At 46.8% G+C, this 15,054-nt stretch overlaps 1 long non-coding RNA gene across 1 annotated transcript in view; it reads right to left on the bottom strand.

The window, feature by feature from the left end:
* Positions 1-15,054, bottom strand: part of LOC105727558 (uncharacterized) — a 183,302-nt gene that overhangs the window by 70,932 nt on the left and 97,316 nt on the right. Inside the window, exon 4 of the long non-coding RNA XR_010344484.1 lies at positions 12,295-12,512. This is a non-coding gene — a long non-coding RNA (uncharacterized LOC105727558). The remainder of the gene's footprint in view (positions 1-12,294; positions 12,513-15,054) is intronic.

Consider the following 15,054-nt stretch of genomic DNA (forward strand, 5'->3'; position numbering starts at 1 on the left):
CTGGAAACCACCAAGGACCTCCAAGCAGGGCAGCACAGTGAGCTCATCCTTCAGCACGCACCCTCTGCTCCAAACACACAGCCTCAATTAAATGGTAATATGGAAAAGCAAGCTTCCAGGTGCAGCCCTCATTGTGTATGGTAGTAGACTTACTCTCCCAGTATAAACAATGAAAAACCTAAATATTTACATGAAGCAACTGCTACCAACACACAGCTCAGAGCTGTGGTCCTTGAGAGAAGGTTTCATACAGGCAAACCCCACATTCACCCAGGCTCTCCCATGGGAGTATCTTGGCAAACTCTGGCATAAGAAAGTGTAGCCCAAACAGAACAGTGCTCTCACTGGGCAGAGGAAACAGAAGTTGGCATTTGAGGCCCTGAGACAGCTTGTGTTTGCAGGGAAGAGAAGTCAGAGGACGTAGTTGCATAAAGGAGCTCCAGAAAGCTACACAAGGGACCCCTTCAGTCTCTGGCTAAATACCAAGCTGCCTATGCACAGGGCACATTTCTGTGAGGCTGGCAGGGAGTAGGTAATCGGGAGTTGGGGCAGAGGTGGGAAGTGGAGGTTCTAGAGGTTGTGCAGTGCTAAGGGACATTAGAGCTCAGACCAACCAGGATGGAGATGTCATCAAACACCCTTAGTCAGCGGACAGCCCACAAAATCCATTCCTGCAGTAGAGTAAAGCCTACTCCATGCCTATCCCAAGAAAACTTAAAATCAAGCCACTAGTAACTCAAGCTGATCCTCCAGGAAATTAACTCCTTGTCATATTAAAGCCTGCTGCTCTTTAAAAAGGAAAAGACCAAAAAAAAAAAAAAAAAAGCTAGACTCTCAACAATATACAGCATATCGGCAAAATCTATTAGATACACTGGATGGGATTAATGGCAGACAAGGCAACACAGAACAAAGAAAATCAGTAAACAGGAAATCATAGCAATATAAACTAACCAAAAAGGACCACACAGAGGAAAATGAATGGAAAAGAAATGAGCAGAGCGTCAGTTACTTCTGAGACAAATTCAGGAGGCCAAAAATATGTATAATTAGAATATTCAAAGAAAGAAGGAAAGAGAAAAACTACTTGAAAAAATATTGGCTGAATTTTTTTCAAATCTGATGAAAAATATAAACCCACAGAACCAACAAGCTCAATAAACACCAAACCCAAGAAATGTGAAGAAAACGACAAGGCACCTCATGATCAAATAACTTAAGAGCAGCCAGAAGAATATAGCGCCTTAATGTAAAGAATAAACATAAAGATGACAGAAGCCAGAAGACAGTGAAGCAACATCTTTACAGTAGTGAAAGGAGAATAAATAAAACACAGAATTCTATACCCAGAAAAAATATATTGCAAAGGCAAAGGTGATATAATGCTTTTTTCAGACATACAAACGCTGAAAGAATGTATAACCAACACATCCACAGGGCAACAAATGTTAAAGAAACTCCATCAGGCGGAAGGAAAGCAAACCAGAGAGAAATCCAAATCCACACAAAGGAATGAAGAGCACCGAAGATGGTGACTATGTGGATAAATAAGAACATTTTTATTTTTCAAACTTCTTTTTAAAATAACTGAATGTTTAAAGCAATACAATACCAATGTATTATGGAGTTGATTATATATATAAAATAAATACATACATTGCTTATACATATATATGTGTATCACTATATATATGTGTGTGTAAGGTGTATGACACTAACACTACAAATACCAGGAGGAAAGAAATGAAAGTGTGTTTCAAGTTGTTATCCTATATGCAGAGTGGTATAATTTTACCTGAAGTCAGACTGTGATGAGTAAAAGATACATGCTATAAATGCTAAGGCAACTACTAAAATAACAGTTATGGATAATAAGCCAACAAAGGAGAAAAAATGATATAATAAAAAGCAATCCAAAAGAAAGCAGGAAAACAAGAAAGGGGGAAAAAGGAATTGACAGAAAATAGAAAACAAATAGCAAGATGATACATTTAAACTCAAATATATTAATATCACATTAAATTTAAATTGTCTAAACACCTCAGTTAAAATACAGATTGTCAGATTGGATTATTATTCAAGCCCCAACTATAAGCTGCCTAAGCAACGTCCTTTAAATATAAAGACACAAATAGATTAAAAGTAAAAAGATAGGGAAATACACATCATGCAAGTAATAATCAAAAGAACACTGGAATGACTGTGTTAATAATAGACGGGGCCAGGCAGAGTGCCTCACACCTGTCATCCCAACAATTTAGCAGCCTGAAGGCAGGAGGATTGTTTGAGCCCAGGAGTTTGAGAACAGCCTGAGAAACAAAGCAAGATCCCATCTCCACAAAATATTTAAAAATTATCTGGGCATGGTGGTACGTGCCTATAGTCCCAGCTACTTGGGAGCCAAGGTAGGAAGATCGCTTGTACCTAGGAGTGCAAGGTTGCAGTGAGCTATAATCTTGCCACTGCACTCCAACCCGGGTGACAGAGGGAGATCCTGTCTCTAAAATACATGTGTGTGTATGTATGTATATATATACATACCTATATATACATGACAAAGTTCATTTTAGAGAAAAGAATATTACCAAAGATAAAAAGAGTTAATTTTTAAGAATAAAGAGATAAATTCATTGGAAGACATAACAATCCTAAATGTTTAGGCACTTAATAACAGGGCTTCAAATACGTGAAGCAAAATCTTATAAAACTGCAAAGAGAAATAGACAAATACACAGGTATAGTCAGAAATGTCAATACCCCTCTCTCAATGAATAAATAGATTATCAATAGGGAAACAGAAGACTTGAATAACTGTATAACTATCAACCAACTTAACCTAATTGATATTTATATGACACTCCCCTAGTCAACAACATCAAATTGCATGTCATTTCTAACTGGTCTCAAAATATTTACCAAGATAAACCGCTAAACCAAATATGTCTCAATAAATTTTAAAGAATTCAAGTCATGCAAACTATGTTCTATGACCACGATGGAACTAAATTAGAAACTGGTAACAGAAAAATAGCCAGAAAATCACAAATTATTTGGAAACTTAATTAAATGCTTTTAAAAACCTGGAAATTAAAAGGAGAAATCAAAATGAAAATGAGAAAGTATGTTGAATGCACTAAAATGAAAATACAATATATCAAAATTTGTGGGATACAGCCAGCTAAGTGCATAGAGAGAAATTTACAATATTAAATGTATGCGATCTTGTAAAAGTTGCTGTGAATGAATACTCTTACTCTTTTCAGCGTGCATCGGATTGACATCTCACCAAACTGGCTGAACAGTCCTGGGGGGCTGAGGTCCCATCTCCCATGTCTTGTTCCACAGTTTGGCCTCAATTGACACCAGCAGTGAATGATTTTTATGTCCCCCAAACACACTCAAATGCAGCCTTTCAGCCTTGCCTCCATGGCCTGGTCTGAGAAATGGGACCAGTAAAATGGTCCCCTCTTTTCTCAGGCTGCCCAAGAGCCTGTTGGCTGGTTTTCAATCTCTTGAAAGAGACTCAGCCTCCCCCTGGAAATGTGCCCAATCCCACGGCTGGGCAAACGCCCTTGGTTCCTCAAGCAACCTGTACCAGATGTTGTCATGGCCCCAGTGCTTGGCACCTGTCAGAGGTGCAGCTCCAGGCTGCTGCAGGAGACAGTCACTGCCCTCTGCAGCATCCTACCCCAAGCCCCTGCACTCTCTGCCCAAGTGGACTGAACTATGCCTCAATGCCATAGCCTCTTAACCCTTCCAGAGAGCAGCCCAGTCTCTTGGACAGACCCTAGGAGGACTGCACCCCCAATGACCCCAGCATCATTGTCCCCATGTGATTTTTTCCCGTGTCTTCCTTCCCCCTCCTCACCATGCTTCCTGGATCCCATCCGAAATAAACTACTTATATCCGAGGTTTATCTCTGGTCTGCTCAGGGCTAACTCAAGCTAAGACACAAGTTTCGCTGGCATATTTGGGTATTCCCAGAAAATTCCAACTCATCAAAGCTGGGGGCTGATTTGCTCATTAATTTGGGCATCTACTCTAAATTGACATTTATGAGCTGAGAACATCTCACAGGTTTGTTGAGCTGTAAAGTGGACCATGTAGCAACAAGCAGGAGAAACCTGAATCCAAGCGGTGTTACCGGGAGAATTACAGCGCCATTGCAGTGGGTGGATTTGATCTTTATGAAGTTATAGTGATCTTTGTCGTGGAACCCAGGTGGGGATATTCAATCAAATCCATAGTTGTGCCACAGTATTCACCCTTTTTCTGAAAATGATCTTTTAAAAGTGAAACAAATGAGCAAAAAGCAACCACTGAAAATAACAGTGATGTTTTACACACTTGCAATTCAAACAGTAGCCCCCAGACCAGCCACATTTCCTTCACCTGGGAGCTTGTCAGAAATGCCCCACCAGAACTGCTGAATCAGACTTTGCTTTTACACGAGATCCAGGTGACTCAGGTGCACACCACAGTTTAGAAAGTGCTGCTCTAAGGGATGGTGGTTTTGCAGAACGGGGCAGTTAATGTACAGGTTCTAGAATCCTGGCTCCATCGCTTACTAGCTCTGTGGCTTACAGCAAGTCCCTTAACCTCTCTGGGCCTCAGTTTCCTCATTGGTTAGGTGCCTACCCCACAGAGCTGCTATGAGACTTCAATGAAATCATCAATATAAATTGTCTAACACAATACCTGGCATGTACTAAGTGTACACACATTTTAGCTCTTAGCAGTCATCCCGGCAGCAACCTGTGATGAGTAAGCAGTCCTGGTCGGTTTTTTTTTTTTTTTTAACCAGTTTGTGTAACAATAAAATATTTTGGACATGGAGTGAGTCAGGGGTGAGATTTCTCATCTCAGCTCTATTTAGTGCCAAAAATGTCGCTCCCATGGCTGAGCCTCTTTTCCCCACCCAAAAAATGAAAGCGAATCCTTTACACCTACCATCCCTATTCCTGAATGCACATGGTCATTACCTGGGGAGGCTTCAGCATCCTGACACCTGGCTCGACCCCCTGAGATCCTGATGTCATGGCCTGGGATAGAGCCTAGGCACCTCCCAGAGACTGTCATGATCAACCAAGGTTGAGCAGGACTTCCTTGGGCTTGTCATGCTGGGGCCACCTCCCCCCATAAGAACTCAGGATACAGCAAAACCCCACAGGAGTTTTGAACCTGCAGGATAACTCTTCAAAGTGTGCACTAACACCCCGATTTATCTTTTATGTAAACGAAATCCCATGCACTGAATCCTGATCTATGTGCACGGTCACAATGTTCGTCTCCATCCCACTGGCAAATCACACTTTTGTCGGCACAGAGCTCATTCCACATGGACTTGCTACCTACTGCTCTGATCCTTTTAGATGGCCTTTGTTCAGCTTTAAAAAATATATGAAGTCCTGTTAGTTTTTCCTTGGGACGAACTTACAAAAATATCCTCAAATTCTTTAAGAAAGTGTGGATAGCATAAATCTTAGGAAAATGTAGCTATATGATGTAATTCCCCAGCAATGTGTGCAAATCAATTGTGGAAGGGAATAAGATCATGTCCCAAGTAAATGGACTTACATATGTAACTTATCAGTGCAGTTTGATAAATGTGGCTGCCTCCAAGTTTTCTGGTTGGTGAAGGAACTAAGATGATTCTTAACGGACTCTTTTTACAATACCACCAGTGAGTAGAAGACCAGCATGTTGAAGGAAGGGCCTGAGGAGGCGATTTCCTAGCACTAGGGCAAGCCCCTTTCAAAACTGCAATGCTGTGCCCAGCCCGACATCAATGCCCGCCCCGACATCTTCACCTGCACTCAGGCCCTTCCTTCACCTTCTGAGGACTTTTCAGCTCCCCAAGTAACCAGAACTGCCAGATTTATTGAGCAAATTTATTTTCTATTTTTTTTTTAGCAAATGTATTTACTCATTTGCTGAGCAAATGAAAATACAGGATGCCCAGTAAAATCTGAATTTCAGATCAACAATGACTTTTAGTATAAGTATAGCCCATGAAATATTTGGAACATACGTAGACTAAAAAAAAAATTTTTGCTGTTGATCTAAAATTCAAAGTTAGGTAGACATCCTGTATTTTATCTTGAAACTCTCCTCATAACCTTCATGACCTCAATATAGACAAAATTCTTCCAACACCAGTCTCAGCAAGGAATACACATGAAATTGGTATGTCTTTCCAATCACACAGCTCTTCCAAGTCTCCTTTCCCTATCTGAAACAGAAGCTGCTGGTTGCTTCTGAATTTCTGGCCTTTACTTTTACTTTGGAAATAGCGTCCCATTGACTATTGCCAACCAGCTAAAAGCTGTGTTCTCCAGGGTTCCCTACAGCTAGGTCTTCTGGAAATGCGACTGAATTATAACCAGTGAGATAGGTGAGGGAGTGTTAGGTTATGCCTGGGAATACTTCTTTAATGGGGTCTTCTCTTTCTTCATCCTACTGCTAAGAACATAGCTATGATGACTGGAGCAACAGCAGCCATAATGGACTGTGAGGACACAGCTCACATCAGTGTAGAAAGCAGGAAGGAACCTAGACCCTAGTAGCTTTCTGGAGCAGAACTACCATATCAGTCCTGGATGCCTCCCTCCAGACAATTTCCACAAGAAAGAAAAGTCAACTTTTTTTTTTTTTTGAGATGAGGTCTCACTCTGTCACCCAGGTTGGAGTGCAGTGGCGTGATCTCAGCTCACTGCAACCTCTGCCTCCCAGGCTCAAGCGATCCTCCCATCTCAGCCTCCTGAGTAGCTGGGACCACAGGCACAGGCCACCATACCCAGCTAGTTTGTTGCAGTTTTGGTAGAGATGGAGTTTCACCGTGTTACCCAGACTGATCTCAAACTCCTCAGCTCAGGAGATTCATCTGCCTTAGCCTCCCAAAGTGCTAGCATGAGCCACCACATCTGGCCAAAGTCAACTTTGATTTTGTTTTAGCCAATGATGCTTGTGGGTTCTCTGGTTTTACAGCCAAGCCAAGAGATACCATCCATTAATGACATCTCAGATGCCATCACTTCCTGGTCACAATTTGGGGAGTCCAGTTAAAAATACAATCTCATAGCCCATTAAAATCTTATGTCCATCAGGCTTGGTGGTGTTTGAGGCTCATGAGGCTTGCTGGGGAGGAAGATAAGACAGTCATGAGTAATATTAGGAAAAGGAGATGGAGCATTGAAGGATACTGGCCAGAGGAAGATGAATCCATCCAGACAGGGGATTCCAGGAGCTTTGGGAGGCAAAGGCACTTGAGAAGCTAGAGCACAATTCTCATGGGTGGAAACCGTGTAGTGTGGGGGCAGTACCCCACCATGAAGGAGCCAGCAGTGGACAAGGTATGAGCTTGCACAATACATTGTGTCTTTTGGTTATTTGGATGTGGAACTCAGAGACTCCAGTCTAAAGCTTTGCCCAAAGGGAGAATCCCCCTCAACCTTCCAGTAAATTCCCCTTGGGAGGTCAGCCTCTGCTACTTGCAAACCTGAGAACCATGGTTAAGGAGCTCTGATATTGTGGTTAAGTCACTAAGCTTCTTAATGCCTGATCTCTTCATCAGGAGATGGGAAAGGCAGCTGCAGGGACTACTTCCCCCGCATTCGCTGTGTTCCTACTGTGCGCTCAGCACCATGCCAGACAGGCACTGCTTCCCACGGGGCTCAAGTCACCTTGAAAATCATCAACGTAGTTAGGAATTCGAGGCTGCCTGTGGACACTGCTTTAATACTACCTCTCATCATTGCTTCTCCTAAGGGCCATTGAATCTCTAGCACACAGGGACCCTTGGAGTCAGTTTCATTAGAGAAAAAGCCAAGTTAATTCCAGCCCAGTGAGGAGGCTCTGAATCAAACATCTGCCTCTTCCCCCCAGAGCATCTTCAGGCTGACCCCCGGGCGCCTTCCTATCAAGGGAAAGATTGGACCACCCAGCACTTATCGACAGAGACGGCCGACAGGCATTGATTGGGACTGCGGAGCGAGTCTCTTTCATTTCCAAGTGCCAGCTGCGAGTGAGTGATGGACGCGTCCTGGTGAGATTCCGAGTCTCCCAGAGCTGAGTGATATGGAGACTCGTGAGCAAGGCCTGCCTGTCTGCCCAGGGCAGGGACATCATCAGCCTCAATGAGTTGCTGACCTTTAGAAGGAGAAAAATCATCATACGCTCAGCAGCAGTCCCTGACTGATGGATCTGCAATCATGAAAATGTAAAAGTTTAAATGACTTCCAAGGATTAGCAGCTGCTTTCCCTGCAGCACAAATGTTCTACTGCAACTCAACGCTCTCAGTCCCCTGCCCCACTGGGCTGCTGTCTGGTCTCCTGAAAGGTCATAGCCCTGGCCTCCCTGCCTCCTGAACCTCCCACCCCGGTCCATCCGAAACACTAACCAGGGGACAGCAGGTCCAGAGAAGGGAAATCAGGGAGCTCACACCAAAAGAAATGAGAGTGGATGATGAGGCAGAATGTCCACGCCTACTGCACCATGGCCTGTGGACTTAGTGTGGCCTTCAAGGCCCTCCCTGAAGGAGCAGCCGCCGGCATCTCAAGTACCCTGCCCATCGAAACTGTCCCATTTCACAGTATGTCTCCTCCACCCGCCTCAGACACAGACTGTGTATGTGTCCTCAGTGCCACCCTGAGACCTCACTCACAGCAGGTATCCAGTGGGCCTGCGTGACCAGGTGGCTTCAGTGAGGCTCTTGTGCCACGGCTTCCTTCTCCAGGCACGGAGACATCGTCACTCTTCCTGGCTCCTTCAAAGTCACTTTCCAATCCTCCTGTGTGTTCAGACATGCTGTTAAGCAAAGATCCCTGACTCTCCCACTAAGGAGTCCAACAGAAAGACAGATCAACATTCCCTCTGACAGCCAGAGCCCCCTGGCAGGGAGAAGGGATTTGGGAATGGGGTCAGAGACAACCTGCAGCCCCTCCCATGGCCCAGTCTTTTTATCTCTGCTGCTACCACCATCCTCTCTGCTGGGGATGGAGGCAGATGGAGGTCAGATTCGTGGATCAATGTGATGCATCTGTCTCCTAATTTGTCTGCTTGGTTTTAAGGGTTTTATCCTTTCTTTTGCCTTTTATTGTAAAGCCTCAAATTTCTTTTGGAAAAAAGGCAGGAGCATAAATATTACATAAGTTTAAAAAATATATAAATATGTTGAGTGGACTGTTTCCCAACATGTAGGTCCTGCTGTGCCCAGGAAGGAGTGGGGGGCCAAGGAGTGGGGGACTTTCACCAGGGCCTCTCCACTCAAAGAGCAGGTGGAAACGGAAGCATGCAGGCTGAGCTGGACCGTGAGCATCGCAAGCAGGGCTGTGTGCTTCTGTGCACCACTGTGAGCCCAGCACTGCACAGCAGAGCTCACTAAACACGAATGAATGAATGAACGAATAAATGAATGAATGAATGAATGAATGAACTGCTTCATGCTTCCACACATCCTCCATTCAGATAGGGTTTCCAGAGAGCAGCTAGAGGTTGGGAAACAGGAACAGCCATGCGCTGAAGCCTGTTTCATCAGGTCCTCTGTCCTGGAGGCGGTCAGGGTATGGAAAAGGGACAACTCCCAAGGTGAAGAGCGTTGGGAAATTGCCCACCATAGAAAAAAAGCTTCCTGTACCCCCTGAGGAGTCAGCACCCTGCCTGGTGTCCTGTGCATTCCCGGCACATTGTTGTCCCCACACTTCTGCTGCCACCACCCTGGCTCAGGCCAGCCTCTCCCCCTGCACTCCACTGTCCCTTCTCCAGGCCACAGCCAGAGCGATGCTTTTAACATGGGAATCTGAGCCTGTTGCCACACAGCTCAAGAACCTTTCCTCTCTGAGCCTGCAAACCCTGCCCCAGCCTCACCAATCTCATTGCTCCCTTTTCCTCACACTCGCTCCCCCAACAAAAACCCTCCTCAGGATCCTTGCCCTTGAGGTGCCTTTGCCTGGATGGCTCTTCTCCAAAACAGTCCCCCAGCTCCTCTCTCCCTCACTTTCTTCCATCCCTGCTCAAATACCACCTCCTTTAAGCAGTCCTCCTTGACTGCTCAGGCAAAACACCACCCCCACCGGCCTCATGCCTCTCCATCCCCTTACCTGCTCTTACCTTCCTTTACAGCACCTTTCCCCAGCTGATGGCCATCACACTGTGCATAGGTTCATTTATTCACATCTTGTCCACCCCTCTTATTTAAAAGAGAGCATTGTGAGAACAGAGACCATGTCAGTCTAGCTCACCACTAAACCCCAGTGTCCAGCACATAGGAACACGGCAGTCAATATTTGTTAACTAAATTAACTCCCACCTAAGAGATGAAATGACTGGGACTTGGAGAGGTGAAAAACACCCTTGAAAGATGAGTGTAGACCCTGGCTCTTCCCCTTACCTGCAAGGGTCAGATTCTTTCCCAAGCCAAGACAGTGGTGACTGCCATGCAGGTCCTGAGACCCTGACCCAAGCACTGCTCAGAGAATGCCTTAGCACAGGTTTATTATATTTGGCAAGAGATCATTAACCGTGTCCCTTGTATCAACAGCCCTGGATAAAGAGTGGCTCCAGCTCTGCAAGTGCCCAGGCAGTTTTGCAAACCAGATTATTACTTCATATAAATATTGAACGAGGCTTGCCCTCCCGGTCTCCCTTCCTGGTCCCTGATCATTAAATATAATCTTGCAGCCGAAATCCAAACTCAGCTGTCTTGTGTGGGAGGAGGGAGATTTCAAATCCACTGAAGATCCCAATTAACTTTTAACTCTTAATAGCAGATGAAGGAGAAAACAGCAGAGAAAGGGGAAGAGGAAGGAAGGGAGGGAAGACGAGAGATAGGACAGGCCAATACTTCTAAAAAGCCCCATTGGATACAGTAGGGTATCGAAGGATGTCCCCCAAAATTCATGTCTACTGCAACCTCAGAATGTGACCTCGCCTGGAAATCGGGTCGTTTCAGATGTCATTAATTAAAATGAGGTCATATGGGATTAGGGTAGATTTAAATCCAATGACTAGTGTCCTTATAAAACAAGGAGAGAAGGCAGAAGGCCACGTCGAGGCAGAGGTAGAGACCACACCATCGCAGTCACAATCCAAGGGCCACCTGGAACCACCAGATGCTGGAGGCGACAAGAGGGAGCCTTTCCCCAGCGCTTCTGGAGGGGGCACCGCTCTGCGTACACCTTGATTTTGGACCTCTGGCCTCCAGAACTCTGACAGAACATATTCCTCAGAGTTCTAACCCAGCCAGTTTGCAGTCATTTGTCACAGCAGCCCCCAGGAGATTCATACGGGCTCTTTGGAATTTTCTCCAGGGCACTCACCAGCCCCAGACTCTCTCCACCAGAGCTAAGTGAGGGCCAGGAGTGGGAGGCCGAGGCTCCCCAGCCGCCCCTCAGCTAGCTTGGCCCCCGAGCAGGCTGAGCCCCTGGGGGCTCTCAGAGCCTGGCTCCAGGCCACCTCCTTGCTTTCCCTTCCCCTTGAAGTCCTCTTCTTGAAATGCCACCACGTGAGCTTCCAATGATGCTTCTTGGGCTGGGGTCAGGCCACATTGCAGACACTGAGGACCCTCCGTGTGGGGTCAGGAGTCAAATTCAGGGAGACCCTGTGCACAGCAGGGCCATCTGTATCCCTGACTCCACCTGCAACTCCCGTGTCCCTTCTTATTTCTCACCCCGGCGATGACAGCCTGAGCTGCCCAGCACCCAGCAGGGAGGTCGGCTGCAGGCAGGGGTGAGGGCCTGGGTCCAAACTGTGCTACCTACACCCACTGTGCCCAGGAGAACCCCAGACCCCCGCCCAGGTGCAGGCTTCGACGCAGCAGGCATGCGGGGCCTGAGGTCCTGCATTTCTAGCAAGCTTTCTAGTGACATGCTTGGTGGGACAGCATGGGAGAGGCCTCTCTGCGCCTTCATCCCTGGCCAGCTGGTCTTTCTGAAGGGACCAGAGGCTCCAGGGGCCGTGATGAACAAACATACCCTGAAAGGTGCCACAGAGAGACAGCATCCATGTGCATAGGCTTAACTTGGATTTGCTCAAATAGGGCGAATCCGTTTCTTCTTTAGCAAAGGACGGAGCCACACTGCCAACAGCCTAAAAGAGAAATGAGCATGGACACTCTCGACAGCAAGAAGAGGACAGGCAGGCAGTAGGAAAGAGAGCGGCAGGGTGTCCGGTGGACCTGCATGACTCCAAACCAGTGCCACTAAAAGCACTTTCAGATTAATCCACAGGTGAGCAATTCTGAAAAATCTATCATCTATCTCCCCAGAGAGAAAAACTACCACAGGTGTGCACTTACTGTAAGCTGTCATCCTCCGTTGACTCGTTTCATGCTTACAAGCACCCTCTGAGATGCATGCTCGAATCTCCATCGTCCAGACTGGGAGGCAGGGGTTCAGAGAGGTTAAGTGACTTGCCCAAGGTCACAGAGTCCACAGGTGGCAGGACTGACAGCTGTTTCTTTCTATTACATCACAGGTTTTGAGAGTCGAGCAGCTTCCAGGAATCATTCCCCACCTGGAATGAATTTAAGAGAACAGACAGGAAAGGAAGACAAGGTGAACTGGCCAAGAAATCCCTAATTGTGTAAATTACCAGACAGAGCTCTTCAGCCCCTTCCTCGTGACTCAGATATTGAGACAAAGGACAAATGAAAGGGAGGAAATGTCTTTGCCTCCCTGGGAAGGAAGGAGACCCACCAAGCAGAAAGAGAGGGAGGACGAAGGGGACGGCTCAATGGAGCTGCAATGACCAAACGGAGCACAGCTGGGAGAAATACGGAGACATTTCAGTCTTGCCAGGAATTCCCAATCCCCGTGCGTTTCCTCCTGCGGGAGAGGAAAGGGAGTCACTGCTCCCCCTCACTGAACTCTGCAAGGGTTAGGTCCAATTGGGTCTCACAGAACTTGTGGCCAGGGGCATGGTGGGGAGCAGTCACGGCACCCCTGCAGAGAAACAGCTTGGAAAACCCTATCTAACTTTGACCCTGGGGGAAAGCCCTGCCCGAGTAACTCAGTTCTCTCACCTTTTTGGGGTAGCCTGGTGGAGAGCCAGACCAAGACTGACCAAGCTCTGGACTCAGAGCCGGGGCTGACACAGCCAGCACTTCCTACCTATGTGGCCTTGAGAACTTGGCTCAGTCCTCCATGCCTCGGTCTCCCCGTCCTTGGGAGGAGGTGGTGACACCCTGCCCGATGAGCGGCTCTGTGAGCCTTGAGCCTAAGGCTTCTTTGAGCTCGGAGCATCCAGCGGATGCTCACCACCTCTTGCTGGTGGCGCTCTTACTTTCTCCCCATGGCTTTGGAGGGAACTCATTCATCTCCAGCTGAAGTGAAATAACCGACTTTCCCAAACCCAAAGAAGCAAAAGTGACAAACCAAGCCGTGGCTCCCAAAGGGACCTTCCCTTCCAGATGGGAGCTTCCATTCAAGACACTGTCCACTCCCCACTGCTGGAGAACTCCCTGCCCGGGGCTGCTAGGGCCTCCTCAAACAAGAATTACCCTCTGGAGGTCTGGTGCTCGACAAATAAATGGCTCAAATACCTCCTATTTTACTCTAGAAGACAGTTAGTTACCACCAGAATAGACCCAAACTGTGAGCTTCAGAAGAAAAGAAAAGGTTCTCATCAGTTCCCCCGCCGAATCGCCAGCAGCTGGCACAAGTGGCGGGCGCCTGGGATGCCATTGGTAGGAGGGGCTTGAATTCAGGAAAAAGTGAATGTTACGGCTCAGCTCAGGAAGTCCCAGGGCATCATAAAAAGCAGATGATCATGCTCTTTGCAAGTGGTATTCCCAAATGCTCCAGCCCTGATTATGGCTGACAGCCACCGAAGGAGCACAGACCAGCCAGGGCCAGACGGTGGTTTCCAAGGGCAAACCCTCCTCATTAATTCCATCCCTTCAATGGAACTGCACTTTATCTCCTGCAGAAAGGAATCAATCTCGATGTCAATCAGCGTGGTGCTCACTTCCGACAGCCTCACAGAGCAGATGAGAAAGCTGGTCCAATGCTCCGTTAATGCAGTGCTTTAATAACAGTATCACTTAGATCTCAAACTGCTTAATTAGATTTCACTCATTGCCATCACTCGCCTCATTTGAACTGCTCGTTTATAATTTATGGTCTTTATGCATTTGGTTGTTCATTTGTAAAATAGGAGAAAACAATCACCAGGCAAAAAGCAAAGCTTAAGAAATGGATTTGACTTTTCCCAAGGGCCAGGGCGCTGCAGGGCTGAGCAGCAAGGTCAGAGGAGGAGGACGCTGGACCTGTGGTTGTTTACTGTTCCTGCCTGCTCAGCGCCCTTCGTCCCTTATCCTGGTAAGGGCTCCTGGGGTTCCAGATAAGGATCCTCCCCAGCTCCAAGGCTTTGGGGTTGAGACATTCTTCCACCTTCAGAAGGCGTCTGCCAGCACCAGCATCTGCCATCAACTTGTTCTGACTCCAGTGGACTCAGTGCTTGTTTCACAAACAGGCACCTGACCCAAAGCAGCCCAATGACAGCGAGGCCTGAGACATTCGCTGTAATTACCAACCGGCATGACTGAAAACAGCAGATCAGAAAGAGAGAAGGTCCCTCCTTCCCTAGGACCTTCCAAGGTCCAAGGGAAAGTCATTCCCTTGGGAATGACCCAGTTGGACCTAAACTTGCAGAGTGCGGTGAGCGGAGCAGTGACTCCCTTTCCTCCCCTACAGCTGGGGAAGAGGCACGCTGAGCTGCTGGAATTTTAGTCTGTACAGTGAGGGGGCCAACCTCCCTCCCCCAGCTGGGTGGGGTGAGCTGACTGAAAATGAGCTTGAGGAAGCAGAACAAGGGAATTCCTGGTGACATTTCTGAGCACCTGGACTTATCCGTGCCTGAATTCAGAGGATCCTGGATACTTAAATTTTGTGAGTCAACATGTCCCCTTGTTTCCTTCAGCCTATTTGAGCTGAATTTCTTTCACCTGCAATGGTAAGAAGTTCAACTGCAAGATGTGAGGTCAGAGATCACCTTAATGAGAAACACTTTAGTCACTGATTCTTCTACAGACCTGATCTGCAATGCATTTCTAAAC

The sequence above is a fragment of the Aotus nancymaae genome, unplaced genomic scaffold (assembly GCF_030222135.1).
Source record: "Aotus nancymaae isolate 86718 unplaced genomic scaffold, 86718_ANA_hifiasm-v0.15.2.pri h1tg000029l, whole genome shotgun sequence".
In the NCBI taxonomy this organism is placed as follows: domain Eukaryota; kingdom Metazoa; phylum Chordata; class Mammalia; order Primates; family Aotidae; genus Aotus; species Aotus nancymaae.